The sequence below is a fragment of the Coregonus lavaretus genome (assembly GCF_964263955.1).
Source record: "Coregonus lavaretus genome assembly, chromosome: 2".
NCBI lineage: Eukaryota > Metazoa > Chordata > Actinopteri > Salmoniformes > Salmonidae > Coregonus > Coregonus lavaretus.
Genome location: NC_139989.1, coordinates 57,522,983 through 57,530,775, shown reverse-complemented (window position 1 = coordinate 57,530,775; position 7,793 = coordinate 57,522,983).

The following is a 7,793-nucleotide window of genomic DNA, read 5'->3' as shown; positions in this document are numbered from 1 at the left end:
GCTCTACGTGGAGCAACGGGAGAAAGCACAATCCACTCACTTCACTGCACTCCGTTCTCTCTCTCTCTCTCTCTCTCTCTCTCTCTCTCTCGTCCGCTTCTGCTCTGTAGGCAGTCCTATATTCTCCCCTTCAAGAAATTGGTGTGTTGCCCGCGGGTTCGCCTGTCAATTCCTCTTTAGCACCACGTCCATACACCGTTCACCAAATCTGTCCGTGTCTTCAGTACACTTTGATTCACAATCCTGCGCTCTATTTCGGATTACAATTGAAATTATAATCCGTGGTTCATTTACGGTTCTTGGCATCAAGTTCTTCCCCTCCACATTCGGTCTGTGGTTGGTTTGGAGCTATGAGTATAACGGTGTTGTGATGCTTGTTTCTCCTTCTGCTTGAACACATTCGATTCGATCTATTCAGGGAGGTATGAAGTGAGTGACCCAGAACCCGCCCCGTGCCAGACCTGCGCAGCCTAATATGAGCACAGTCAGCGCACTAGGCTTGGGGGGTGATTTGTTGTTTTTACCCCTCTACACCGCCTGAAATTGTATCCAACTGCCTCTGCTCGGGATATTGCCTCTTCACCGATATCCCACGTAACCAGCGAGTTCGGGTTAGTCGGATACGGCTGCTCTGCTTCCGAGGACAATTTGAGCGACAGTCACATCCTGGTAATCACAGTCTATCTGTCAATATCCCCATGCCATTGCCACACAGACAGAATATAATAGAGAAACACTGCCTTCGTTAAAGCATGGAGCCTTTGTTGTCTGCTATAATGTTCCAATGGGATTGTATTTAATCTGAGATTTGGAGTATTAGTATAGGAGACATTTAGGCCGTTCTGACCTGGCCCCAGGCCAAATCCTTCAGCATGGCCATGGAGGTGATGGACATAATGATAACACAGACACAGATCTGACACACTGACATACACACACTTAAACAACTAAAAGCAGACACACTCGCACACACACACATGCGCATATGCGCACACACATGCACACACACAACTACACACACACCATTAACATGTGCATTGCATGTTAAACAAATGCTCGGAGCTATATCACACTTTAACTCTATATGCAAACTCATATAGGATACATCCAGATGCAATGCATTCACTCTCTCTCGCAGACTGAGGTGACAGTGTGACCTCATTGTGTTAACGAGGCAGCCATGTGCACCACACACACACACACACACACACACACACACACACACACACACACACACACACTAGTATGCACATTGAGGCAATCATATGGAGCTGCGGCTGAAGACAGGGGCTTAATCTGACAGGTGCAGTCTGGGAGAGTGACAGGAGGGAGGGAAGAGGAGGGGGGGTAATAGAGGCAAGAGGTGAACGTTTCACCTCTCAGAGAGGGGCTCACTGCAGCCTGAGGGGAAATGGAGTCCTCTCAGATTACAGACCACTACCCTCAGCTAAATGTCACTCTTATTCATTACCATCATCTGGGGTGTATTCATTAGGAACCAAACGGTAGAAAATGGACTGAAACAGAGAGGGACTATCTGGACTTGTCCAATAAGATACATTCCTTTTGATTTTCTGTTGCAAAACGTTTTAAAACGTAAGGTACTTAACCCTAATTCGCTCCAGGGGCGCCGTACTACTATGGCTGACCCTGTAAAACAACACATTTCACTGCACCAATCCAGTGTATGTGACAATAATTATAAAATATATATAATAATAATATAAAATTAAAAATAAATAAATTTGACCCAGTTTGTGTTATAGCGTTCCCTCCCAGTCAAATGACTTTATCAAAAAGATAAACACTGAGGGTACAAAACATTAAGAACACCTGCTCTTTCCATGACATAGACTGACCAGGTGAAAGCTATGATCCCTTATTGATGTCACTTGTTAAATCCACTTCAATCAGTGTAGATGAAGAGGAGGAGACAGGTTAAAGAAGGATTTTTAAGCCTTGAGACAGTTGAGACATGGATTGTGGATGTGTGCCATTCAGAGGGTGAATGGGCAAGACAAAAGATTGAAGTGCCTTTGAACGGGGTATGGTAGTAGGTGCCAGGCGCCTGTGTCAAGAACTGCAACGCTGCTGGTTTTTTCACGCTCAACAGTTAACCGTGCGTATCAAGAATGGTCCACCACCCAAAGGATATCCAGCCAACTTGACACAACTGTGGGAAGCATTGGAGTCAATACGGGCCAGCATCCCTGTGGAATGATTTCGACACCTTTTAGAGTCCATGCCTCGACGAATTGAGGCTGTTCTGAGGGCAAAAGAGGGTGCAACTCAATATTAGGAAGGTGTTCCTAATGTTTTGTACACTCACTGTATTATATCATCATCTCAACATTGCAAATTAGTACGTCTATAAGTCATACAGATACAGATACAGATATTGCTCAGTGTAAGAAGAGGTTGTGTAATACTGTAAAATGCTGTGTGGTTCTAGGAAGTGCATGGTGCATGCAGTGTCCCGCAGGTTAGGTGTCCATATGGCACCCTGCATTAGGTGATTAAAGGTGTTAGAGTCAACAAGCTCCCGCAGTCTCACATCAGAATTAGACGTTCATCCATGTTTGTCAAACGTGACATTTCGAAAGTTGTTCCAAACGTCAAATTTCGAAGTGTTTGAGGTTAAGTTTAGGCAATCACTATGAATTCTGGAGGTTAGGCATTAACTCCAAATGGTTAAGGTTTGGGATAGGCTTAAAACAAAAATATCAAAAATGACTTTCTATCGCTGGATTTGAACAAACAACCTTTAGAGCCTGATGCTTACGCCCATCCGCAACACCCAAGCAAAACCAAAACCTACTTGAAGGTAACAGCTCTCACTGTTGCCCCTAGTGGCTGGTTTTCATGTCATCTCTCGAACATACTTGTATCACGGGTAACCTGCTTGGTTAGAGTGCTGTTCAGTTTCACACCTTACTAACAGATTAACACACATCCACACACATAGAAACACACACAGACACACACGCACGCATGTGCACACGCGTCAAAATAAGGCCAAACAATGTGTGTGAAAGTACAAACATAATGCCAGACTACACCCCCAAGTATGGGACTTCTTATACAACCCCCTGCTCCTCAACAGTGTGTTATTGTACATTACCACAAACAGAACAGAGGGTGTCTGGGGTCAGATCAGAGCAGAGGAGAGGAGATTCCTAGCTCAGATAGACAGTCTGTAAGGGATAAACGCCAACATTGTGTACATGGTCTTTCTATAAATAATGTGTGGCATTAGGATCAACATTTCAAAATGGATTGAAAAATAAATCAAAATGATTTTCATTCAGTTCCACAAGTGAATATATGCAAATTGCCCCATAACTCCACCTATACAACAACATTATAGAACCCCGACCCCCCCCCCCCCCCCCAAAAAAAAAAGCATGCAAAAAGTGTAAAAAAATAAGAGCTTTACCACTTTAAGAATCATTCTTTTTTTGGCCTTTGCCAATGCATTGATATTCAAATTATTATTACATCCTAAAATATGTGAGAATAATGTGGACATTGCCTGACTAATTAGATTGGACGCAGGCAATTTATAAATTGTCTGGCTGGGCTGATGAGACAGTGGATTGCGCAGTGAGATGGAACAGAGTAAATAGGCATTTCAACGTCATAGCTTTAGCCTGTGGTAACTTGTGGATTATACAATGGCTGGGTCTAATTCTGAATGCTGATTGGTTAAAACTGCATTCCAGCCGGTGTCTATTCCACAAGTTACCACCGGCTAAATCTATGATGTTAAAATGCCTATTTCCTCTGTTCCATCTGACTGCACAATCCATTGTCTCATCAGCCCAGCCAGACAATTTATAAATTGCCTGTTATTCTGGCTGCACTGTTTGACGTGACTGTAAGTTAGCCATAGTTGGCTAGCTAGCAAGCAAGGGATAAGAATGTTGCCAGCCAGTATGGCAATAGAACATTTAGAACAAATGACTCGGTCACGTCCATAGATACAGAACAAAAAGACTTAACGACTGGGTCGAGTCTCAGGGAACCAAACCGATATAACTAACAATCAGCCAGCTTGGGTAGCAACCCTAGATTTGTTTCGGGACTATATCTTGTGGAAGGATGACTTTGTCTTGGGCCTAACAACACCCATGCCAATATATCCTCTAAACTGGCATTATCGCTTAAAGAGACACTGGCTGGAATGCGGTTTTAACCAATCAGCGTCCAGGATCAGACCCATCCTTTGTATAACTTGGAAATAATGGCTGATGCGCCGAGTCCCAGAGTGGAGTTAATTGTTTGAAGGTAATGTACAGAACGGAGGCGTTTATCCCAAAGTTGCCAAATAAAACAGTACTTAAACACACATTTACCTGCAGAAAAAAAAAAATACGTTAGTTGATATTTTAATTTTTATATGAGAATTCATACTTTCTCATCTTTTGGTTCCTAGAGACGCGACCCAGTCGTTCGTTCGATTAGTTCGATATTTATGGACGTGTCCCAGTTGTTCGTTCTATATGTTCCGTTGCCATTCTCACTGGCAACGTTCTTGTCCCTTACTTGCTAGCTAGCCAACTAGCTACGGCTAACACAGTCACGACCTCAGCCATAATAACAGCAAAGTAGCTGCATTTGCGTTTGTTTAAGCTGTTTTCTATTGACATTCATTTGGATACATCCATAACAATGAGCTGATGATGCCCGATTTTACCTGGCATAGCTAGAAAAGTTTGCCTTCTCGTTTGGACACTCTACACTGTTTATTAGATGGAGATCGCTTTGCATATCAAACACTAGGCTAGAAGCTAGCTAAATAGTTTGTTGCTAGCAAACTTGCCAATATGACAGCAGAATTAAAAAAATACCTGTTGCTGAAAACAGCTGGTCAAACCAGAAACATTTGGAAGGATTTGACAGCATAGCGCCACTTGCGTCATAAATAGTATTACACAGGGACCGAAGAAATTCTTGTTCATCACTCTCACCATGTTAGGTCTTCAGATGCTCCAAAATAATATGTCTCTGCAAAAACAAATCACTGCTAGCTACGTTTTTCCTCGTTGAACCTGCATTTACAATGTATCTGATTTCGGTTTGTGTGGTTGTTGGTTTTGCTTTCTGTAACTTTGTAGCAAATATGGTCTGCATGTGTAGGCGCATATTGAGTCATGATTGTATGTTTTCCGATATCTTTTCCAACTGTCCAGTTAGTTGCGGAGTGCCTGGATACAGCCCTTAGCCGTGGTACATTGGCCATATACCACAAACCCCTGAGGTGCCTTATTGCTATTATAAACTAGTTACCAACGTAATTAGACCAGTAAAAAGTAATGTTTTGTCATACCTATTGATACCTCCTAATTTTCTAACGTCGCTATGGGCACAGCCAAACAACAGAAGTGATGGATTCGACTTCCGCTATACTTACATACTGCAGCGTGCCGGTGGCAAACTTGCTAGAGTAAATTATTTGAAGGAGTCAATTTATAGAGTATAAAAGTCAAAAAAAGATAAGAACGTTATTTGTGTTGTGTAGGAGTTAAGGGCCATCCACCAAACCAAGAACTATAACGATAACTATAATGATTAACTATAGGCTACATAACTATAAAACGTTGGTGAGCATCCACGCTAGAGGATAGTTTATCGTTCTACAGTCCTGCACCTGTCAATCAACTGATCAACGCATCCTACTGCATGCTGCCTATTAATAAGGTGGTAGGTCACGCACAGATACTGGTTCAGACCATTCAGTGTTTTCAGTGTGTGTTCATTGTCATAGTGACAACTGCAAATAATACTTCAATGTACATGTAGGTCTAATAAAAAATAACATAGTAACTTGTATTTAAATGTGGCAATTTAACAACCCAGTTTAGCCTGCACAACTTTTTACAGCATGTGATTGCCTCGTTGTTCAAGTCGTTTGCAAGTGATTTCCATTTTTCTAATGACTGTCAAATCCTTTGGGTCTTTTTCACTGTACTCATCCCTCTGTCTATCCTGTGCAACAATGTTATCATAACTGGCCAAAAGGGATCACACCAATGCACTTTCTCTCCTCAACTTTCCCCAAAATGCATTTTCTATGCTGTAGGTTGTATCAATAGTTTCCGTGTTTGGCTTCCATGTTGTAAAAGCATTGGAAAATGAGGTGGATTTGGTCTGATACACCACGGCCTTCTGCCAATCAGCATTCAGGGCTCGAATCACCCTGTTTGTAATTATAGATAAAGGTGAGTCTGTGATGCCTGTGATCATAACATGACAGTCCCTTTACTAAAGGAAGACACCAGTATATCAGTCACACACTGAAATAACATGACAGTCCCTTTACTAAAGGAAGACACCAGTAAATTGTGTATACTGTACATATATGTCTTAAAGCTGATTATTCTTTCCTAACACAACACAGACTGTATTGCAATTTAAATATAAGCACTTGAGAGCAGCATATGCCTTGTATAAGACATTTAGCAGACGCTTTTATCCAAAGCTACATACAGTCATGCGTGCATACATTTTCGGTTTGGGTGGCCCAGGGAATTGAACCCACAATCCTGGCATTGCAAGCACCATGCTCTACTAACTGAGCCATACAGGACCACACCTTGTGCAGGCGTTCTTTCTTTATTCATAATATATTTTATACATAGTCCTCTCAAAGACACTTTGGTAGCTCTCATTTTAATATGTGACTCTCTCTCTCTCTCTCTCTCTCTCTCTCTCTCTCTCTCTCTCTCTCTCTCTCTCTCTCTCTCTCTCTCTCTCTCTCTCTCTCTCTCTCTCTCTCTCTCTCTCTCTCTCTCTCTCTCTCTCTCTCTCTCTCTCTCTCTCTCTCTCTCTCTCTCTCTCGCTCTCTCTTTTTCTCCTGTGAGAACTCTGGCTGCAGTCTCTGTCTCTCCATTCAGCCTCTAAGCTCATTTCCTCTGACACCTCCACCTGGCAGTGCCCCAGGCTGGCACTGCAATCCATTCCCATGCCACCCTCCACCCCCTCCCCCTGGAGGACTCCTCACCTCTCCAGGGCATGGCCGGGCTTCCTCTCCCCAGGATGCTGGCTCCGTCCCTGTGATACACTGAGACGGTTCTCCCAGTCCTGTGTTACACTGAGACGGTTCTCCCAGTCCTGTGATACACTGAGAAGGTTCACTAGTCCTTATTGCTGTTGCTATACAAGCATTTCGCTACACCACAAGCATTTCGCTACACCCGCTATAACATCTGCTAAACACGTGTATGTGACAAATAAAATCGGATTTGATTTATACAGAATGTTGTCTGTGTGGTTACTATCCACTGTCAGTCCAGCAATAGAGTTTATTGAATTGAACTATTGAACGGTGCACTGCTCGATGAGACATTAGCCTAATTAAGGGCTACCCATGACACATGTTCAGAGAGTCAGAGGCGCACAGTGGAAGGGTTATATCCATTGGACAATAGCCAATCCTGGGTTGTATTCGTTAGGTAACAAACGTAAGGAAACAGGCTGAAACAGGGAGGGATCTGATCTGGTGAGGACAGACGAACACACCGGTCGCACGCTTGAGCTGTCCTTATTACAAATGTCAGGATGTGAGTCCATGACCTCACACAGGAAGTAATCACTATGACAGGATGCAGGCGTGTAAGGCTAGCAGGACAGGAAGATAGCTAATTTTAAGGCTGAATGGTGAGTGGAAGGACATGACATCCACACTCCTAAACACAGTGGAAGGACACGACATCCTTACTCCTCCTAAACACAGTGGAAGGACATGACATCCACACTCCTCCTAAACACAGTGGAAGGACACGACATCCTTA